This window comes from Pteronotus mesoamericanus, unplaced genomic scaffold (genome assembly GCF_021234165.1).
Source record: "Pteronotus mesoamericanus isolate MK-2021 breed Mesoamerican mustached bat unplaced genomic scaffold, CSHL_Meso_final scaffold_651, whole genome shotgun sequence".
Taxonomy (NCBI): Eukaryota; Metazoa; Chordata; class Mammalia; order Chiroptera; family Mormoopidae; genus Pteronotus; species Pteronotus mesoamericanus.
The window spans coordinates 6,183,753-6,207,997 of record NW_026555325.1 but is presented as its reverse complement, the minus strand read 5'-3'; the positions used below and the strand labels follow the sequence as shown (position 1 = coordinate 6,207,997).

General features: G+C 36.8%; 1 protein-coding gene and 1 pseudogene across 1 annotated transcript in view; one reads left to right on the top strand and one right to left on the bottom strand.

Annotated features, from left to right (window-relative positions):
• The window catches only part of LRP1B (LDL receptor related protein 1B), a 1,772,547-nt gene that overhangs the window by 488,811 nt on the left and 1,259,491 nt on the right, over positions 1-24,245 (top strand). The gene's annotated exons all lie outside the window — the stretch shown is intronic.
• LOC129062006 (uncharacterized) lies at positions 16,360-16,456 on the bottom strand (annotated as a pseudogene).

The window sequence follows — 24,245 nt, the reverse complement described above, 5'->3', positions numbered from 1 at the left end:
CAATTTACAGCAATGTTCAATAGCTTGCACATATATTTATATAGATACTTGGAGACCTAGATGAGTGCATGAAAAACTTATTATATCAAAGCAGCTTCTCCCACAAACCTGCATTTCTGAAAATGTTCTATAATAGAATTTTCACATTCATCTCACTATAGGTTTGTTTGTTGTTGTTTTTTTTTTAAAGTAGTGGGTACTATCTCATTGTCTCAAATGTTTGTGCTACTCTTGTGGGCATGTGTGGAATGTCCTTTAGAGATCAACTCCTTTCCCTTTGCCAAACCATAGATGCATGCAGGTGAAATACATTTTTTCTGAAATGCAGACCGAGAAAGGTATTTCTGTGACATTAATTATTGCATTGCTTGTTAACAAAGTAATTTAAAGGGGGCCAGCATTCCAGCTGTGCCATTGTGGAGGATCAGATTAGTGTTGCTGCCAGTGCAGCACAGATAATGTGACAGACATTAGAAGTAAACTGCTGCTTTTGCACAGCATATTAACAATTCTCAGATGTCTACTTCTTAATTTCCTGTATATTTCAGATTGAATGTTTTTTTCTCCCTTAACAGTATTCTTTCATTACATTTTTTTTCTTGTCTTTCTCAGTAAGTTTACACTTATGTTTGTCTTTTAAATGTGACATTAACGTTGTTCTCGCCTCACTGTAACAGGGCAAACTGAGATTCCGCTGCCTGCCACCACACGCAATCATAACACAGAGATTGGTGGGGAAGGAAAAAGGTTTTTATTAACAGGGTGCCCCATTTGGGGCAGTAGTAGCTCCCCTGCTCCAAGCCATTCTCTTCTGCAAATCTCAGGAATCCCCTTGTTTCCAAAAAAGACTGAAATCCAAATCCATGTCCAGAGACACCCCCCCTCCATCCTTATCTGCCCTTCTGGAGTCCAGGGCTGCTACACGGATGGGTCTCTGTCTCTCCATCTCCAGGCTCTCTCTTTGGACTGTGCGCTTGTGAGGCCAGTGTCTCCATTGCTCGCCGCAGCTTCCTCCCTTTCCTGGGACTGGGTTGTACTACCAGGTCATTGCAGCCAGTTCTACAAGGGGCTCCGTTTGCTGGTCTCTGGTATTTATGGCTGCATGCACCCTCGCAGGCTGGTGAACCTTCCTGGCCCACACATTTGTGCACTGCTTTCTGGGTGAGAGAATGGGAGCAGGCCAAGACTCTCACCATGCAGCGTGAAGCCGCAGCATCCTGCTCAAGCCTGCTGCTGGCAAGGTGCGCATCTTGAAGGAGCCTGCTCCAGACCAAAAGCCATGAGCAAGGTCCAGCATCCCACAGGCCTGTCCCTGGTGGCATATCCATCCTGCACAGGACTCAGCCTCCGCAAGTTGGTTCCTAACAGTGCAAGTGAGGGGAAGAAAAAAAGGGAAGCCCTTCTGCATGCCCTCAATTTTAAATTGTTTCCCCAGTTCCTACATGTTGTGGGAGTATCCAAATTCCTAGCCAATTTCGAGCCAGCATCTGCCTTGAGCATCAGCTCACACTGCCTCTGTGCCCCTCCTCCAGCCGCCCTGATCCAGAAGTGGGTAGGAAGGTTTTCTAGCCAACCAGGGACACCGAGTCTCTGCCTGGGAGCAGGGCATCACCTTGTTATACGTATGTGGTGACCTTTTCCATCCCTAACAGCCCACTCAGGCTCTGTGCAAGCAGTATCAGGAGCAGCATTATTTGTTCATTGTTGCCTGGGGGTATAGAATCACGCCCCAGCTCTGGTTTTAATCGTAGGCTGCCTCCCTCACTTTATAACCCCTCTCAGGGGTCCCTCTCTTCGGGAAGGCAGGCTGGTTGCTGCTTTAATTCACACCTTGGGGTTTCCTTCCATCCCTCCATTTTTTAGGGGGGCAGGAACACAGCTTCCTGTGCTGGATTGAGGTTTCGCTTTAGCCAGTGATCTGGCCAGACCCTTCTGTTACTTCACCGTCTAATTGTATTGGCTATTGGTGCTTTTACTGCATGATTTATTTAGCTTTTATTTGGCCGGAATCAGAGTTGACTCAGTTTGGGTAAAAAAAAAAAAGGCTTGCTACAAAATGGACCTTGTCATTTTAATCTCTCAACAGTTTTATTATCTGCTATTTCGTTTTGTGCTTAGCACCACTAAACCTTATTTTGTGTTCGAAAAGGCTTTCCTTATCCCTCCCATATAAGGTGTAAGCTGTATGTCCGGACCTCATTCGTTGTTTTCCCTTCAAGCTTTTCTCATGGCATCCTTTTTTTTTATATCCTCCCTGATTTGTTTTTCTAAAATAAATACCTTGCCCAGGATTTTTCTACCCAAGAAGATACCCATCTCCAAGTGATTTAAGAAAGTCTGTATATTCTTTCTATGACACTTCTATTAGGACTACAGTCATTTTCTTATGTGGAAACTTGTCATGTAGGTAGTCAGAAAATCATTCCCCTTTTCCTTTGTGTTCTACTTTTTCCTATAAATTTATACAACTTTATATGATTGGAAATTTCCTCAGCCCTTTGCATTTTGGAAAGCACTTCCACTAACTTTAACATGTGTAATCATCATGATGACACTTTCAGGTTGGCAAAAATATGCTGCTCTCCTTGTTTTATTGGTAAGAAAAACAGAAAGTTAAGTAAATTACCTAGGATCAAATAACATGTAAATGGCAAAGTAGAAAATCCCTTGTAACTTCACGTCCAGCCTTTGTTAGTTAGTTAGTTAGTTTGTTTGTTTGTTTGTTTTTTGCATGCTACATCAACAATTCCAAAGCCTGAAATGATCTGTCATATTGAATTAAAAACATGTTTCTGGAATAACATGTTTTTCATATCAGAATAAAATGATTCATTATTTCAATCCAAAACACGTTTCAAAAATAATATTGGAAGTTAAAATATAAGATTATTGAACAGTGTTATTAATCCTTATCCCAGGGCCCCTAGCATGGCAATCAGGATTCAAAGCAATCACCTGTTTCTATTTTGCCATTTCTCACCCAGGCATATTACGTTTGACTGGTAATATTAGAGGCTCTAACACGTGCATGAAAAATATTTATGGTATATAAGCCTTCATAATGTCATTTTATGAGTAGCCTCCTTGGGAGATATTTAACTATTATTGGTTTTTAGAATTACAACATTGCATTTAAGAGTTTAAAGTGAGTTTTAAAGTGTTTTGGGAGCATCTCTAATTCAAAACCTACTTTATTGTGCTTTAAAATTGATTCCATAACCCACTAATTTAAAATATAAACTATGTGCCCTATAATAAAATAAAATGAATATTCAGTGTAGTATGTAATTTTCAAGTTAATTACTGCATATTCACACCTTTTTATAACTCTTTATTAGCAAACTGTATATATCAATGTCGGGAACAACTGGAAGATCATATGGTAAACACCAATGGGATCTGAATGCATTTTTTAAAAATGAGATGCATTAGATCTCAGTAAAATACCTTAAATGGTACAATTATTTTTATATTTTTATGATACAATTATTGCTGACACTTTCAATAAATGGAATTTAAATTATTGCAGAGGACTCTAATTTTCTCAATAGAGAGGAGGGAAAGTTAATTGAAAGTTAATGGAAATAGAAAATAGACACCTCCATTCAAAGTATTTATAACTACTGTTTGCCTGAGTATATATTTAGTAAACTAACTTTAGCTCTCTTTTTAACAAACATTAATTGGGGATATACTGCTATGTGCCAGGCCCTCAGGATAAAAAGACCAAAAAATGAACCTCCCCACCATTTAAAAAACAACAAAAACTCTTATTCTCATACAACACACTCTGTGTAAAGAATGAGGTGTGTGAAAAATACTGTGAGAACACCAGGAGAGTACAAAGATTCATTCTGATGGCAGTAGCAGTGGCTTCAGGTATTTTGTGGGGAAAAATCAAGAGAGAAGGTGTCATGTTAATTGAAGCTGAAGGATGAGCAGGAAGGACAATTCTGATGAGATGGAAAGAAAATTGGGTTTAGGTATCCTAAAGACTATATAAATCTATAGTTTACCCATAAGAATATTAACTCATTGGCCACAGACACACACAACCCAAATTATGTTCAGTGTATTCAAAATCAAAGTAATAACCATACTGCAAGATTTAGATAATTTCATGCCTTGGATAAATACAGTAATTATCCTGACCTCCAGTAACAAATAAACAAATAAATCCTTCAAGAAGCTCAGTTCTAATGTCAGCAGAAGGGAATGTGAAGACTGGGATATGAATAGCTCTTTGGTTTTCTCTTTTTTGTTATGATGCTATTGAAATCCAAGTAAATTATTGCAGGTGATTAGAGTTATTAGTTTACCATTCACTTTGGTTCAAGTTTCTATTACTGAATCATCATTTCCAAGGTCTGTACTTCAATGTGAGTTTCCACAGTTGGGAACCACTGTGCATTTCCTTTTTGTTGCCTCATACATGTGCTTATAAAACAAGTCTTAGAATATAAGCTTGTGGCTGTATACTATGTAAAAAAAAAAGGAAGTGTGGGTGGGCTTTGTACACAGTGTGTACAAAATGCTGCCTGTTAAATGTTTTATTATTTATTTGCTCAAACCTTTACCATAGCAGTCAGGCAGAAAGAGTTTGCTTTTCTGTAACAATCCTGAAGGGATTCCTGAAGTGAAAGCCCAGTGAAAATAACAGAAGAATTATTTAAGAATAAAAACCTATATAACTAACTGAGATAAAGTGAGTAATATATATATGTGTGTGTGTGTGTTTCTATACTTTAATTATATTTAACAAGCAAATATTGATACAGAAGATTTAGGAGGCTGTTCGGTAGGATTCTAGTACAAAGATACCTGATCAGTTAAGCACCCATGAAAAACTTGCTTCAAATGTGGCTACATGGAATCTCAATTTTGATCCAGGGTGGCATTGGCCTACATCCACTGGTGCTGTCCAGGATCCAGTGTTAGTACTATCCAAATTCTTATATAAAATATGTTTTATATGTTTAATTAACTATGTCACATAAGCCTCCAAATTGCTTGCTGGTGCTGCCTCATGAGCCAGGAGCTAGTCCTTCCTCAGTGTGCGTGCCACTGCCTGCCTTCCTCTGGCCTTTGACTGCAGTATGTTGCCTGAAACTGCATTTACTAACACTCCGTTGTGGTCTAAACTGACTGTGGCTCTCCCCTCATCCTCTAAACAGAAGTTATTACATTATGAAACTTTTATGGGTATCACCCTTAAGCAAGGACCTGGTGTTAAAATCTTATGATTTCTCTTTTCATCTATTTAACACCCACTGTTTGTGAACATCAAAGGAGATTATGAACATTGAAACTAATTTAGGTGTGATCCAGAGAAGAGCAAACCAGCAAGCAAATTCCCAACAAACATAACTGGATAATATAGTCACCAAGTTCTCATTATCTGTCGTGTGTTCATGTCCTTAATTTTCTAAGTGTAGAAAAAAAACTCTCAGACCTGGTGATACCTTTTGCACAAGATTCATAGTAGATGCTTTGCTGGTCTCGTGACTTTGTCCTCTTTCATCCACTCTGGTTCCTTTTAGTATCTATGTTCAAATAGCTCATCTTAATTATCATACCCTTTTTCTTTCCTCAAAATACTAGTATCTAATAGTGGTTTACATAATTCTATTCAAGAAATACATGATTTTCTTGATGTTACCAAACTCAAGGAGTTCACTGCTTAGAGTACTCTATTCAAAAACTAGACTTGATTTTTATTTACTTATTGCAAGTAAAGGAGACGGCCGGTTCATATCCAGAACTTAGCTATAGATTGATATGTAAAAGAATGAAACTTGATCCTTTACCCACACTATAATAAAAAATTAAGTAAAAAGATATCCTAGACCTAAATGTAAGAGTTAAAATTTTAATACTTTTGGAGAAGGAGAGCAGAAAATATTTATCAACATTAATTAAGCAAAAAAAAATTTTAGGACACAAACCTGTAGGCTGGATGGAAAATAAATTATAAAATTAGCAATATGAAAACTTAAAACAATTGCTCTTCAAAAGACACTATTAAGGTTTTGAAAAGAGAGACAAAAGGCTGGGAGAAAATATTTTCAAACTCATTTTTGGTAAATAACATTTATAAAATATAATGAAACATTAAAAGTCAATAATATAATAAAAAAGCAATGTAATGGAAAAAGATATGAACAGCACAATGTCAGAGAAGCTATATGAATGACCAATGAGCACATAAAAGATGCTAAAAATTTTAGTTATCAGTGAAAGGCAAAGTAAGCTGACAATAATATATCACTGTGCACCCATTAGAATGGTCAAAACATAAAAATATTAAAAAATAAGACCCTGAGAATTCTAAGTGCTGACAATGATGTAGAGAAACTAGCAATCTCATACATGGGAACACAAATTGTATAATAACCACTTTGAGAAAAAAAAAAGATTCGCTTTATTTTTTAATAAAAAGTAGGTGAGGCTGTAATTCTACTTCTAGTACACACCTAAGAAAATGAAAATTACGTTACACAGAAACCTGTATGACAATGTTTAAATAAGCTTTATTTATTTATAATTGCCTAGAATTGGGCATAAGTATTGTGTGATTCTCTTTATATGACATTCTGAAAAAATTAAATTTACTGGGTTAGAACAGGAGTTGGGAAGGAGTTAACTACAAAGTTGTCACACAACAAATTTTTTAAGTTGCTATAACTGTTCTAGGTGGTGATGGTAGATACCTAACTCTAGCTCTAGATTTACTATTTATTTGTCAAATCATAAAACTGCACATCACAAAGAATAAATTTTGCTGTATAAAAATCAAATCCAAATCATTTGGGGGTATTAGAGTAAGGTGTGAATACACTGACAAATGAATCTAATTATATCTGACTATATGATAAACCCCATCAAAAGGTCAGATTAAAGTAGCTCACTTAAGTAACTTTTAAAAACAGTGTTTTGATCAGACACTATGAGGTAAAAGACAAAAAAGGTAAGTATACATAAATACCATTTTCTAATAAAAAATGTTAAAAATAAGCTTCCAGAAAGGAAGGAAGGCTAGAATGAACCTTGTATTGCTGGATTAAAGTAGGAGATATCAGAAATCCAGGCTTCTCTTAAAATATCTGCAGATGGATAGACACAGGGTTAAATACAGAATGTATGCAAGACTTGATATATACAGTATACTTCTAGTTTTGTGTCTGGAGACAGAATGGAAGCAGTGACACTTTAGTAGCAACAAGCATACCCAGTGCCCGGATCTTAGTTTCCAAATATTTATCCAGTGGAAGAAACCAGAGCTCTATACATAAATGACTACTTCTAAGGCTAACACAAAACAAATACAAGATTAGTTTAAAACTTTTTGTATTGCCAGAACATAAGGAAGAGCTTAAAATTAAATTGGGGGGAATGTCAAAATGATGCAGCTATTAACTTGAAAGAGCTCAACCAATGGTCAAAGCTAGAATCATTTCAGCACCAAAAAATAGAGAAATATGATAACATACTTACTAAATGTTAATAATGCTGATTATAAATAAATGATTGAATAAGTAAATAAATGGGAAAAGAACATTTTTAAAAATATTCTCATCCAAGTATATGTTTATTGATTTTAGAGAGAGGGAAGGGAGAGAGAGAGAGACATGGGTATGAGAGAGAAACACTGATCGGTTGCCTCCCATATGCACCCATACTGGGGATTGAAACCACTACCTAGGTACGTGCCCTGACCAGGAAACAAACCTGAAACCATTTGGTGTACAGGACAATGCTCCAACCAACTTAGCCACCCAGCCAAGGCAAGGCACATCTTTTTAATAGAATAAATCCAAATTATAAATGTAGAAGCAATGAAGAAATAGAAAGTCACCATTAGAATACTAGAGCAATAATCGTAGACAAGATGCACAAATGAATCCTTAATGTCCATGGGTGGAAATTGAAGGAGAACCAGGATATTGGAGTGGCTAAAAATATCTCTTTCAAAATATGAATTAATTACAGTGGTGACTTCAGTATATATTGGAACTCTTTTTATGCTTTTCCTCTCATCTAGAGCTTAATTTCCTCCACTAGAATAGGCCAGACTTAATGACACACTTCAAGCAAATAATAGCCAAAAGGGAAAAAAATAAACTGGAAGAACCTAGCAGACATTTTGGTCAAAGTAAAAAGTTCAGCAGTAAGAAGCCATGATAATTTTCCCCCTGGTATGATGCAATAGAAAGGGCATTTTGTTCCTGTGGTATTCTTCCCCAAATTACGAAAGGACAATCTATAATCACAGGAAAATATTAGACAATCCCAAATTGAGGCACAGTTTGCAAAACATCTGACCAATACTCTGCAAAAGTACATTAGTGGAAAATGGAAAATAAGAATAAAGTCTATAGTTTAAAATTTCATACAAATATTAATTTGTTAATTTTGATAACCAGACCATAACAACACGTGAGTCACAACTTACCAGAGCAGAGACTCACAAGCAGAAATCACTGCAGGGACGAGTGTAGGGGCACGATAACTGATGAATCGCTGGAGGCTCAATGTGAGCAACTCAGATTTAAAATTCCAGGTCATCCAAGTCAAAGGCAGATCCCATAATATTGTGAGATTTACCACCAGGAGCTCGATCAGATTCCCACAATAAATATGTAAACAAGAATCTTCTCAGGCTTCAAGCAGTGGTGGAGAGAAAGAAACCATTTTGAAATATGCCAGAGCACTCTGTTCTTCCTAACAAGGCCTTCCCACAGGATAATCTAGTTCACAGTATTATCAGAGTCTAACCACTTTGGTGGAAGGGAAATACCCAGCTCCATCTGGCTCTACCCTCCCATATGGCAAAAGGGATATATCCAACCCCAGCCAACTCTAGCCAGACTGTCCCACCTAAAGAAGGAGGGAATAACTGAGAAAAACTTGTAAAGTTGACAGTGAATAGGCTCGCTAAAAGACCGAGACCTAATCATAGGACTACAGAACACTTTCCCTCCCCTACACTTCACCACCACATTAACAGACACCTTTTTATAGCCATTCCTGCCACCGAGCGCATCAAGGCTGGGTTTAAAGGAAAATTTCAGAAGCATATCAAAAGGCAAAAGACACAATTTGAAGAAATATAGCAAGCATCAGACCAGAACCAGACATGGCAAAGATGTTGGGATTGTCAGGAGTGTAAAACAGTTAGGATTAATATACTAAAGGCTCTAGTGGAGGAAGTAGACAACATGCAAGATCAGATGGGCCATGTAGGCAGAAATGGAAACACAAAAAAAGAACTAAAAATAAATGCTGGATATTAAAAACACTATAAGAGAAATGTAGACTACCTTTGACGTGGAACAATGTAGTAGTAAAGCAAAAATTGGGGAAAAAAAAAAAACAGAACAGAATATCTAACAACTGGGACAAGTGCAACAGCTGTAACACATGCATAATGGGAACAATGAAGAAGGAGAAGGAGGAGAAGAAAGAGAGAAAGGGACAGGAGAAATATTTGAGGCACCAATGACTGAGAATTTCTGCATATTAATGTCAGACATCAATCCACAGATCCAGGAAGCTCAGAGAACAACGAACTGGATAAATGCCTCCCTGCCTACAAAAAAGTATACCTCAGCATATTATCTTCAAAGTACAGAAAATCAAAGATTAAAAAAAAATTCTGGAAGTATACAGAGGGGAAAAAATACCTAACAAGAAACAAAGATAAAAATTACATTCAATTTCACAGACATCGTGCAAACAAGAACAGAATGGGGTGCCCTGGCCAGGTGACTGTGTTGGTTGGAGTGTCCTCCAATACACCAAAAGGTCACAGGTTGTATTCCTGGTCAGAGCGCGTACCTAGAGTGCATGCTGAGCCCTGGTCATGGCATTTAAGTGAGGCAGCCAATTGATGTTTATCTCTCACATTGACGTCTCTCTCTCTCTCTCTCTCTCTCTCTCTCTCTCACATCCTCCCTCCCTTTCTCTCTAAAACATATTTTTGGGAGAGTGTTAGAAAAGAGTGGAGTGAAATATTTAAAGTGTTGAGAGGAATAAAAACATCAAACTAGAATTCTCTACCTTGCAAAATTATCCTTCAAAAGTGAAAGAGAAATAAAGATTTTATCAGACAAACAAAATCGAAGAAGGTTTCTTCTATAGATCCACCTTGCAGGAAAGTTTGAAAACAGTTTTGTTTAGAAATAAGAAAAATATAGGTTAGAGTTTTGGATCTATGTTAAGTGAGAAAGAGCACTGGAGAAGGATTAAATGAAGACAAAAAAAACTTTATATCCCTGACCAGGTGACCAGTTGGTACATGACCACTTGATTGGAGCATCATCCTGTACAACAAAACTTTGCAGGTCCTATTCCAAGTCAGGGCACATACCTAGGTTTCAGGTTCAATCCCCAGTCAGGGCATGTGTGGGAGTCAACCAACTGATGTTTCTCATATCATTGTTTCTCTCTCTAATGCTCTCCTTCCCTCCCTTCCTCTCTCTCTAAAATCAATAAAAAAAAATCCTCAAGTGAGAATTAAAAGGAAAAAAAGTTCTTTTTACTCTTAATTGATTTACTAGGTAACAATTTATTCAAAATAATATGACAACTCTATTCAAGTTTGTGTGATTATATACATAGTTTTGTTGTAAACAATATTTTATGGCTAGAATACAGGAGAATTTGGTTCTGCCTTAGGGATAGCAATTATTTATTAAGAGATTAAAAAGATGCATTCATAAAGATAAACACTAAAATTTAAGGAAAAAAGAAAGAAGCTCTTAATTGTTGGCAGACTAACTAGTCTGACTCTGACAGCTAGACCATGATGTTCCTGCTGAACATAAACAGTTGTTTTTTTGCTCAAATTATTCCACCTTTGACCATTAGAATCTCCTTCTCTTGTCTCCTCTTTCCCTTTGACATACTCTGTAGTTTACTGCTGTTCTTGTTTTTAGAACTTCCTTACTTTCTGGCATTACAAAATGCCTCATCCCTAGAATCAACTATTTTTCCAAGGAGTCTTGGTTCCTTTATTGGAGAGTAGTATTAGAAACTGAAATTTGGTCACTGAGTTTCCACCCAAAATTAATTGCACCCAAAAATAAATGCGGCAGAAGGGCTAAAGCAGGGACGTTCCTGGGAGATGCATGACTACTCTGAGGTAACTGTGGCACAAGAACTACTTAACAAGCTTTTTCACACCTTTAAACTTTTCCACCCAACTTTCTCTCCCTCTCTTTTTTCACTAATGGTCAGACTTACATGGATCTGAGAGTTCTTCCAGACTGGTCTGATTTTCTCTCTTACAAGCATATCATTAATAACACCCTTGAACATTCTATTCCATTTTGACATCTGTTTCTCAGAGGACCCTGTGGAATAGTCTAAATTTAAATGTTTGTCCCCACTCACAATGTACATACTGAGAATCACTAGTTATAATAATCATATATTAATTTGTCACAGAAACATTACAAAAGAGATAGGTAAATATGTGAATTGGAATGATACCAACTCACCTGTTAAATCCCCACTATACCTGTTAGAATTGAACAAGACAAGTAATAACAAATGCTAGAGAAGATGTAGAGAAAAATGAACCCTCATTCACTGCTGGTGGGAATGTAAACTGGTACAACCACTATGGAAAACAGTATGGAGGCTCCTCAGGAAATAAAGAACAGAGCTATTATATGACCCAGCAATCCGTTTTCTGGATATCTACCTGAAATATTTGAGAATTTTTTTTCTAAAAGATGTATGTACCCCTATTCTCATTGCAGCATTATTCATGATCATCAATCCTGGAAAGAACCTCAGTGTCCTTCATCAATGGATGATTGGATGAAGAAGATGTAGTATACACACACAATGGAATACTACTCAGCCACCAGAAAAGATGAAATACTGCCATTTATGATAACATGGATAGATCTTGAGTATATCATGTTAAATTAAATAAGTCAGATGAAAAAGGACAAGAGCCATTTAGTTTCACTCATGTGGAATATAAAACTGGAAGCAACAAACAAAACAAAAGAGACTTGTTCATAGACACAGATAACAGTATGGTGGCTATCAGAGGAAAAGGGGTTTGAAGGGAGGTAAAAAGGTAAAAGAGGGTCAAGCATATGGTGATGGAAGGAGACTAGACTTTGGGTGGTGAGCACAGAATGTAATATATAGATGATATATTATGGAATTCAATGCATACTTGAAAGTTCTATAATCTTATTAACCAATGTCACCCCAGTACATTTAATAACAAACAGACAAACAAACCAAAAAAACAAAATGGGTGTAGCCAGGTCTGAACCCAGATCTGCATCTTCAAAGCCAGGACCCTGCCTATCCACAGGCATCTCCAGGGCTGTGGGTGGGCTTTGGTGGTATAACTGTGTATGGACAGTTACAGTGTAAATGTGCATGGCGGGGGGTGGAGGGTGATCAGTTAGCAGCCCAGAAAAGCACCTGGGGAGTGATTTTCCAAGGAGGAAGTCTGAGTTCGGGACTCCAAGCAGTGACCTCAATTCTTGACAACAGAATCCAAGAAAACTTGGAACCTGGGTAACCAGGAAGCCATATTCTAGAGAAGGCCCGACCTAGGTCACTTGGCTGGAGACACTTGCTGCTTCCCCATGTCCCAAGGCTGTGGCCTCAAGAAATGCCACACTGATAGCTTGTTCTAATGCTGCAGATGGTGGGCCAGGTCTCACCCCAGACACCTCTGGCCCTTTCTTGAAGGGACTCAAAGGTAACACAGGAAGACCCAGGTAGTCAGTTTAGGCCAGGCTACCACTCTGATCTCAACTTGGCAGCTCTATGTCCCCCCACCCAATGTGTGCGAAGGAGGGAGGGGGTGGCTCATGTGGGGAGGGCCTGTTCTTAGCAGAGGCAGGCCGAGAATGGGTCAGAAAGCCTGGTGGGCTGATCATGTTCACACCCCAGGCCAAGGCTGGCTGGGTGGGCATGGAGTATGGAGTGTTGCCCTTCTGCCCAAGGTGTATCCTGAGCCCTGGAAATGAATCTCATATCACCTGGGTGGAGGTCTGTGCAGACACAGGTCTGTGCCTGATTTGAGAGCAGAAGGTCGAGTGGGCAGAAGTGGCAGCAACCAGGGCCAGGCATGGCTGCAATGCCTCTGGACTGGCTACCAGGCATTGTCATTGCAGAGCTTCACTCAGGATCAGTGAGGAGCAACTCAACAGTAACACCCATTCCATCACCCTGAGTGAGGGGCAGATGTCACACACCACCAATAAGCCCCAGCATGTGAGTGTAGGCACAGAGGGTTTTCCAGAACTGGGGTCCAGGAGTATCCAGGAAAGGCCTCCTGCCCAGATGTCACCCAGGCCACCCCCCAGCATCCAACACAGAGTCAGCACGCAGCTTAGCATTTCAGGCTCCCACCGGAGTATGGCCACCTTCACTTGACTGGGTCAGAGGACCTGATTCCACAAAGACAGAGCCTGAGTCTCCAGTACCAGCTTATAAATCATAACCAGCTCCAGCTTCAGCGCCTACACATCCTGTGAAGCAAGGTGAATGTGCAGGAACCAGTGCAGAATAAAGGTCACTCTAGAATCAGAGGATTGTCCACTGCCAACTGTCCTGCCACCTCTAGAAGTCACTCTAAACTGGCATCCAGTACCAACATCCATTCCGTCTGCAGGTCTGGACCTGATGTGGGGCAGTTTCTGCAGGAGCCCCTGAGCTTGTATAGGATATACCACCCCTGAGGAGAGAACCATCGCCTGCACCTGTGCTAGCTCCTCAGAAGATGCTGGGCTGGTACTGGATGTACCACCACTGAAGATTAAACCATCACCTGCACCTGCATTGGCACCTGCGTAAGATCCTGACCTGGTGCTGGGTTCATACCCCCTGAAGTGGAAGCCATCATGGCACCTACATTGGCTCCTGCAGAAGACCCTGAGCTGGTGTTGGGTTCACTGCCCCTGAAGGGAGAGCCATCATCTAAACTTGAACTGGCTCCTGTAGACTGTAAGCTGGTACCCTGCTCCAGTGAAAAACAAGTTGTTTCTAGAACCCTACTTAATTCTAGCTACTGTGCCTCTTCTTCAACCTACTCTTTCACAGGTCTTTCATTTTTTTTCTTTTAGAGCTTTCTCTTTTTTTCTTGTATTTTTTTATTTTTGTCTTACATTTTATAGTTTTAAATAAATATAATAAAATGTAAGTTTTTTTAAAAAAGGTACTTCACATCATGTATCAACAGGGATATGCAAATTAGTACAATAAGGTGATGCTACTATATATTGGTTAGAAGGGCCAAAATTCACAACATTGACAAATCCAAATGCTGGCAAGGATGTGGAGGAACAGCAACTCTCATTCATTGCCAGTGAGGTTACATAATGGTACTGCCACTTTATAACACAGTTTGGCAGTGTTTTTACAAAACTAAACATAGTCTTAAAATACAACCGAGCAATTATACTATTTGGTATTTTAAAAAAAAGTTGAAAACTTCTGCCCACTAAAACCTGTACATAGATGTTTATAGAAGCTTTATTTAAATTCATTAAAACTTGAAAACAACCCAGATGTGTTCAAAAGGATACTGGATAAACTATGATACATTCAGATAATAAAATATTATTTAATATTAGAAAAAATATTATTAAGCCATGAAAATACATGTAAGAACCTGAAATGCATATTAGTTAGTGAAAGAAGCCAATCTGAAAAGGCTGCATGCTATATGATTCTAACTATATGAAATTCTAGAGAAGGCAAGACTATGGAGACTGTAGAAAAAATTAGTGGTTGCCAAAGGTTTTGGGGGCAATTGGGGCATAAACGGTTGAAGCACAGAGGATTTTTAGAGCAGTGAACATACTTTGGATATACCATGATAATGGATACATGTCATAACTTACTTTCGCAAACTCACAGATGTCCAATGCCATGAGTGAACCATATCGTAAACCATGGACTTTCGGTGATTATCATGTGTCAGTGTAGGATCAACTGCAGTGACAAATGTACCACTCTGGTGAGGAATCTTTGTGATGGGAGAGGCTATGCAAGTGTGGGGGCAGGGGAAACGTGAAAAATCTTTGTACCTTCTCCTCAATTATGCTGTGAACTTAAAACTGCTTTTTAAAAGTGTCAATAAGAAAAGAAAAAAGAAATACTGATCAGACACTGTAGCATGTTCACAGTCACCAGGTGCACCCTTTGATGTATGGAGAAACCAAGTCTCAGGAAGACTAAATAATTTACCCAATTGCACACCTAATTCACTTGACCTTCAGTCTCTGCTGCATGGCCAACCACACTGGTGAAAAACTTAAAATAAGGATTGCTTGATTTAGGTGTTTGCTCTGTCACACAAAAATCTTGCATTTAGTGAAAATCTGAATCGAAAACCTATTTTTAACATAGTCTTACCTTAGAAAATTGAATTCGTACTTGGCACTAAAATATAATTTCTAGAAACAGCATTTTTAACACAGTGAAATGTGAAATTGACCTTGAGACAAATTTTTTATTTTTCCTCTCCTATGTGCAGACTTTTCAAAGGACTTAAAGTCTCAAAGGGGTTCTGATGAAGTAATGCTACTTTAAACACAATCCCAATGCATACTAATTAAAATAGAATTAAAAACAGAGTTTTTAAATGCTCCAGAAAGAGAGAGGGGCAAGTAAGGATGTGATTCCTCACATCAAAGCTTGTTGATGAGGCACTTCCTGGGATTTATGCAGGGACATGACAGACAAGCAAACCTCAACTGTCCCAAGTCATTTCAAAGTCATCCCCAGTCACATCTACCTAAGTGTCCCTGTCTGCTCTTTGATTCCTTGGGTTTCTGGGGCCTCTGGGGCTTATACCGTCATCTATCAATAGGAGAACTTCCTCATTTTGGTACCGATTCTCAGTTAGAAAGCATTCCCAAAGGCCCGCTTGGCCTTTGCACCGTGATCTGTGCGCAGGGATGGCGCCCCCGGGAGCACACCCGCAGTCTGTTTGCTTAGGTCTAACTTCTCATGGGCACTGAATCATGGAAATGCTTTTCACCTAGCAGTGGGGCTTCCATGAATTTTCTGTCGTACAACTTCACAACTTTTCTTTTTTTTTAAACACTTCATAACCATTCTTATTGCTGTGTCTCCTTCTCTTCCTGCTCTGAACATGCACCCTGTGTAGGGCAAAGCTGTCCTTGACCAGGATGCCTCCAGCTAGTTCACATACTTCCGAGTGTTGCCTCCTACATAGGAGCCTGGTCATAGCCTTGTTTAGGCAGATACGTGTGGGCTGGTTTGTTTGTCTGTTTTTTACATGTTGCTAGTATACAACATCTGTATGCCCTACAAAGTAATCACCTCCAAAAATCTAGTTATTACCCCTCAAAAAAGAGGGATCCCTTCACAGATTTGTGTGCCATCCTTGTGCAAGGCCATGTTAATCTGTATCTGCACAGTTTTAGTGTGTGCCGTGGAAGCAAGCACTGTTAGACACTCGCGACCGCTGCCGAAATGGAGTCCTAATCCTCTGAGGGTCGGGGCTGCAAGTAGCTGTCTCACAACTGAGGATTTCAACTTCCTGTTTTCACAGTGGCTGCTGAGATGCCTTACTCTATTAAATAGCAATTCAGCTGTAAAAAAGATCTGAAGGAATATACTTGTTTATTAAAAAAAAACAAAACCAAAAAAAAAAAAAAAAAAAAAACAAGCCCAGAGTAAGAAATCTCATGGCTGCAAAGTTAGCAAAAGGAAGGGAATAACAAAGATCAGAGAAGTAAAAAAAAACATGATACGAAGATGAGAAAAAAGGTTAGTAAAGATCAATTAAACGAAGAACTGGTTTTTAAAAAGATAAACAATTTTAAAAACTTTTAGACTGAAGAAAAAAAAGAAGACTCAATAATTAAAATCAGAAAAGCAAGAGATGGTACAACTGATATCACAGAATAGAAGAATCGTATGGACTGCAATGAACAATTATACGCCAACAAATTGGGTAACCTAGGAGAAATAATTTCTAGAAACACACAACCAACCAAGGCCGAATCTTAAAGAGATAGATAATTTGAACAGATTAGTAACAAGTAAGTAAGGAGATTGAATCAGAAATCAAATATTTCGCAACAGTCAACTCTAATTTAAAAAAAAAAACAATTACAAAGTATATCTCTCAGTAGAAAAGCCCAGCACCAGACGGTGTTTCTGGTGAATTCTACTAAACATTTAAAGAAGAATTAACACCAATTCTTCTCAAAGCCTTCCAAAAAGTAGAGAGCAGGGAATACTCCCAAATCCATTTTATAAGGCCAGAATTACCCTGATACCAAAGGCAAAGAAGGATACATGAAGGGAGAAGAGAATGGTGGTGGTTTTGAGGGCCTGGGAAGTGGGGAGAATGAGGAGATGTTGGTCAAAGGGTACAAACTTCTAGTTATAACATGAGTAAGTCCTGGGGACCTACGCACAGTATGGTGATTATAGTCAACACTGCTACATTATATTCTTTTAAGTTGCTAAGAGATTAGACCTTAAATAGTCTCACCACAAAAAATGGTTATTATGTGATGTGATGAAGGTATTAACTAGCACTACAATGGTAATCATTTCACAATATCTAAGTGTATCAAATCAATACATGTACTATGTATAGATACACTACACATGTCAATTATATCTCAAAAGAGCTGAAGAAGTTAAAAAGTTTCTTTTTAAGAAAAGCCCAGGGCCTTCTAAATTACTTTGGTAAGCTTCTTATTTTCCTTCTACTATACAATCCATTAATCTATCTGTCATTCTTGCCCCAATACTGATGCTGCTGCTTTATCAATCCCATATATTTTCTGTTCTTGTACACACCTTTGCCCTAAAAAAAACCCCAAAAAGTTTACATTAATGTATTCATGAAGCAAAAATTCCAAACAGTATGCAAAACATTCTAGCCTCCCTTTACTTCTTCCCCAACTCTCATTTTCCTCCCAGAAATAAAGATTTCAACAGTTTGTAATATATTTTTTCAGGCATTTTTTGTGCATTTACATATATACATATGTAAGCTAGATGGAATAGACACATATATGTTAATTTACATAAACATATGTATTGTTCTGTGATGTACTTTATTCATTTAGCCATATGCCCAATAGGTGAATATATGATAATACACAAAATTTACCTCACTTTTTTTAACAACTTCAAAGTATTCCATAATAGAGAAAAACCATGAATTTTTTAACCACTTTTCTACAGCTGCGCCTTTAGTTGGGTTCACATCTTTTACATTCAAATATAGAGCAAGGAACATTTTTATTGGCATGTGTTGGTATTATATATGATATAAAATTATATGATACAAAGTTATATAAAATTATATGGCAATATCTCAAGATTAAATTCCTACAGATGGAATTACTTTGTCAAAGAAATATTCTACAATTCTAATTTAGATGGACACTGATAATTGCATTTCAAATGGACTTTACCAATTTACAAACCAACCACAGATTTCAGCATTTGATATTACTAATCTAATTAGTTAATCTAAAGTTTTTTCAGCATTATGAATGCAAATTTATACCTTAGTATTTTAATTTGCATTTTTCTCATTGTTACTGGGGTTGAGTTCATCTGCTTTTGTACATTTAATTTATTAGCCTATGGATTTCCTAATAATACCCTAGGCCCATGTTTGTTTTGTTTTCTGTTGAGTTCTTATTTTAATTATTTAATAAAACAGTTTATACATTCCAGATATTCATAATTTCTATATATCACTAATTTAGTGGTGATACCCAATGTTAAGCAGTATATATGTATTGCTTATTTTTATATTTATTCTTTATACATGTAGGTATTAGACTCCATTAGTTTTGGGTCCTTGTTTTGTATCTTGGCTATCATGCTCAGTACACAACTTAAACACAATAAATATTCACTTAATATTGATTGTCAATTGGTAACGGAGACAACAATGACAAAATCAAGACAAAGGCCAACAGAAATCTGCTGCTGGCTCAATGCTAAGAGTGAGTAACACAGTCCCCTCTGGGACTGCTGTAGGTTATTAGGTGAGTTATCAATCCTGAATATATAATACCAGAGAATGAAAGAGGCCTGTATTTCTAGACATATAACCACTCATTTCTGGTCTGTTCCGTCACTCGGGGATTCATTATTTTATACATTCATTCATCAAATGATGTGTTTATCTTCACTAATTTGTTTAGCTCTTTCCATTATATTTCACTGGAAAGGTGTGTTAAACCAGAATATTTTCAAAATATACTGTCAGGAAGTCATATTTGAAATGTTATTCCATATGCTGCATGCAAAAGCCAGCTAAAATATTTGGACACATTGAGGTGGTCAAATCATTTGTTCTGTATAGTTTTTAGATTGTATTGTTCTATTACAGTTTCCCGGTTTTCCCCTGTTGCTCTCTGCTGCCACACCAGCCCTCCACTCCCATATAACACTTTTTTCAAGTACATATTTAAAAGCAAATAAAGAATGCAGATTTTTCATATTTTTAAGTGAGCAGAGTACTAGTTTCCTTAAGAATAAAGACTATATTCAAGATTCAAGCAAAATATAGTAGTCCTTTTCCATTTTTCAACATTTCTCTCACTACCAATTAGAATATACACTTCACTTCTGAAAGCCTTTATTCACTCATTTGCCAGATTTGGGGGTAACACCCAATGTATTTCATTCCTAATCTTGGAGGCATGGTTTGTGTTTCTGATGTGAAAGAATATGATTTTCTCTAAATTACATTTTAAAAGGCTATGAGGTACTTTTAATCAATCTGTAATGCAGGTTATGGGAAAATTGTCTTTCTCATCCATCCTGTATATAAGCATATAATCCTAGAGTGGAAATTTTAAATTTGTTTTTTTCCTTTTTGTGTGGGATGTTGGGAGATGAATGAAAGTAAATGTTTCTCTCAGAGCTCTCCTTGGTGGTACATGTGGAGGATGGGTGGTTTTAGCTAGAGAGCTAAATATTTGTCATACAATAAAGTTCAAAATTGATTCCTCTTAATTATAATATTTAGAGATACTTTTACATATCAAGAAACTAAAATGGTTATTTTACAATAATATAGAAAGAAATAATATTTTTGCATATCTTTACTCAATTGGAAATTTTATCAACAGGAAAATCAATGCCAAACTTCTGGTCAAACTTCCCTGTGTTATTCTTAATTAAAATGGTGCACTCCATTAATACCACTAAGTCTACCAAAATTCTAAATAAATAAATGATTTATGAAGTTAACGTACATACAGAAAGAATATTAGTTGTATATAGCTTTTTATATTATAAAACTTTATATATTGCATATATACCCAATTTAATATTTATACTGCATAATTAATGCACAACATAATTGCTGAAATATTATAATGGAAGCATTAAAATACATATAAGAAACAAGAGTTTGAGAATAAGTAAACTTCAGTTTTAGTGACTCCTGTTACAAGCTTCTTTGGGAAATTAAAAGAATGTCACTCTTTCATAGAGAAGGTTTTGGTTGTATATCCCCCTCTGTAAAATAAGGGGCTTAAATTCAGCAATATTCTAAATTCTTTTCTAGTTGTTAAAGTTTGCAAAGGAGTATAAGTTTACTATTTTAAATGATTACAAAGATTTATAGATTTTATAGCTCTGCTTTTATGACATCTTGTTGGTCATATCTATGATTTAATTTTACGCAAAGTCATGCTCAGGAATACAGCCCCCCAATTATAACATTGTTTCTATAAAAAGAGAACAATATGTTTTAGGATGAGCCTTTTTGATAGAATTTATATGAGCACATTATATAAGAAATGGGGACTGCTATATGTATTTCATTTTCTCTTAGAACTAATTTTCCCAATAGGGTTATTTTTTTTTCTGAATATTCTTTAAAATGTATTGCTTAGTGGGAAATAATTATTCATGTTTAATAATTTTAACCCAAGCTCTAACATTAATATCTTTGTGATAAAGAACAAAGAACTTAAATCCTTAGTACCCTTTTCAGTTTTCTTTTGGCACAAATATTTAAATGGAAGAGTGTGTAACATGAATTCTATATTATTCTCTCCTATGCTAATTCAAGAACCTTAGCACATGTGGCTAATTTTACTTTAGATTGCTTAATTTTTATAGTCCTTTTTTTTTTCAGAATTTCAGCAGTTCTTTAATGCAACCTGATTGTGCCTGTGAATATTCATAAAATAAGTAATGTTTAATGAGTACAGAGTTTCTGTCTGGGGTGATAAAAAATTTCTGGAAATGGCTAGCGGTGATTGTTTCACAACTGTGTGAACGTATGCCTATTGCAACTGAGTTGCGCATCTAAAAGTGGTAAATTTTATGTTAGTATATTTTACTAAGATAAAAAACAAGTATAGCAAGACCATTACATTAATTATTTCTGGAATTACATTAGTGAATTCAAAGAAAAGCACTTCCTTGGAAGAAAATGAATCAGAAAATACTTCGAATTTAATATTTGAGGCTAACTTTTTTAATGTTGGATTCTAGATACCTAACTTTCTCCAAGCAAGTGTGCTGTAATAATAATTTGAAGGTAATATCTGTCTTAAGGGTGCTATGACCTCTATGGGTCTTTTAATTCCATATCCATATACATGTTTATAGTTCTTTCCTTAAAGCCAGAATATTCACCTTTGTCATTTTGATGATATGGATGTGAATGGAATACACAATTTCAGTTACTAGAGTAAAAACAGACTCATTCAGAGAGAATACTGGCATCCCCACCAGTTTGTAGAGCTTCCTCTTTTAAGTTATTGGAATATGCAGTTTTCCTGTGTTTACTGGAGACTAATTACCACCTTATTCTCAGGAGTGACCAAAGCCATATATAAATGAAGACGTACAGAGAAATATCCAAAATAGTGTTCATGTGGAAAATTCCAACTCTGAAGATGAAAGTCAATTTGATACTGAGAAAAATGTCAAAATCTTAAACAAATTTGATCCTCCTTAAATCCAGAACATATTTAGAAATTAGTAGTTTAGGCTATTGTCCTCCTTTATAAAAGGATGGCCCTGTCCAGGAGAATAGGCGTTTGTTAACTCTTGCAGCACTACTGGAATGCATTCACAGAGTACAACTGTCTGTAAATGTTTTGCTGTTGGGACTAATTGGTACAGAGCTAGAAGAACTTTGAGCAACATTGATCAGTTTTTATGTTATGGTTCACTCCTGTCTCTCTAGCTTCATTTAATCTTCATCCTGAACCAAATGCCTAACTGTATTTGATATTAGATCCAATTAAACAAAACTTTTTTAAAATCTATTAAAAGACTCCCCCTATTGTCAAGTAGTTTTTTTCGTAATTGGACATTTTGTGTTTTAAACAAGACTCAGGAAGTAATTTTAAATTAAATTTGTATTTTATATAAAAGATAGAAAAATATGGCCCTGACAATTCTCATTAGTTTAAATTTCTTCAAAAGTATTCAGGATACAGAAACAATCTAACGAACTAGTCTTAGGTAAAGCTTCACTGACAGGTTATAACAGGGCAACCATAGCAAGAGAATCTTCCAGGAGAAATGCATGACTACTAGACAGAGAGTAACAGAAACTACAGAAAATAATGACATATTGAATTGAGTGTTAGAGAATTAAAAATATTCAGTTGCTAATTATTAAATATTTTAAGTGCTGTATTAATTTAATAATACCAGATTTTTATATGTTTCTTCTTTAATAACATTTTTAAAAAATATTTGTGCCCTGGCTGGTGTGGCTCAGTGAATTGAGCGCCGGCTTGAAAACCAAAGAGTCACGGTTCAATTCCCAGGCAGGGCACATGCCTGGGTTGCAGGCCAGGTCCCCAGTAAGGGGCACACAAGAGGCAACCACACATTGATGTTTCTCTCCCTCTTTTTCTCCCTCCCTTTCCTTCTTTCTATAAATAAATAAAATATTTTTTAAAAATAAATAAAAATATTTGTACAATATACCACAACATGCATAAAAGTTGGCATTTGTATACTTTATAGGTAATATTTAAAAAATCATAAGATTGATGATCTCAAGATATTAGTGACCATACATGCAAAGTAGAGTACTATGATATGAATTTTAAAGAAGAAAAAAAGAAACTGTAAAGATGGAAAGAAATAAGACATAATTAGAAAACTTAAAAGAGATTGAAGAGCATTCCAAAAGGGCATTGAATAGTAAACTCCATAGTAAGGGACTATGGAGTTTATTCTCACAATAGTCATTAATTAAGTAGTCACTTTTTTGGCTTTTATAGTGACAGCATGATTTGCTATAGCTTTGGGGTTATATTTTATTTGATTAGTCTGGGGTAGGGGTTGGAGAGAAGTCTTTGCTAAATTAACCTGAAAGAGAAACAAACAAAAACTCCATGAAAGACTAAATTCTTTTATGCGATTCAAATAGGAACTGGTAGTTCAAGGCATAAGGAAGTTTCGAGTGTGACAAGTGAAGTCAGTTAAAGAACCCACTATGAGGGCTTTTTTCTGGAAGTTTGGTTTTGTCCCTGCAGCTTTGCTTAAGAGAGTTTCTGTTCCTTTATGCTAGTAACTTAGTATTGTTTTTTCCAACAATCTCATTCTTTCTGCTTTTGCCTTGAGCACTATGGAAATCAATACAGTAGGCTCTCTCGGTCTTGTCCTCAACAACCGTAGTCTCCTGTATGTTATATTCTGAGATTCTGCAGATGCATCTTAATCCCATAGCCGCACTGAGGCCCATTTGTCCAATATAGCATTTTCCACAGCAGCAGGGGACATTAAGCTACTGCTGTGAGTGGTAGAATATTGCCTTTTGTTAGCTGTAGGGGGCAAGCGAACTTGGATGAAGTTAGAATATCATTTCTGTTTTTGTGGGTGCTTTTTAAGATTGTATTGATCCAGTTTATGAATGCCTTGACAGGGGGTGGGATTGCTCTTCTCTTGAACCGTTTTTTCCTTAGCTTGTTAATGACTTCCCTCTTGGTTGGAACAGAATTTAATCAAATAGCTGGCTAGGAATCCATTCTCTGCAACGGTCATATGAAGTTTATGGATTGTCTATAGGAAGAAGGAGAATCAGGCCAGAGCCTCAGTTTGATATATTAACCTTAGATTCCCTTCCCTCAGTTTGAAGTCTAATTCTCAAAATGGTTGTTTAAACAAACTTGAGTTACATTTAGAGTTAAATGCTGCAAAATGTCAACCTTATAAGATTTGTAGAAGGTAGAAAGGATGGAAGCAGGATACGAGGAACCTGTTTT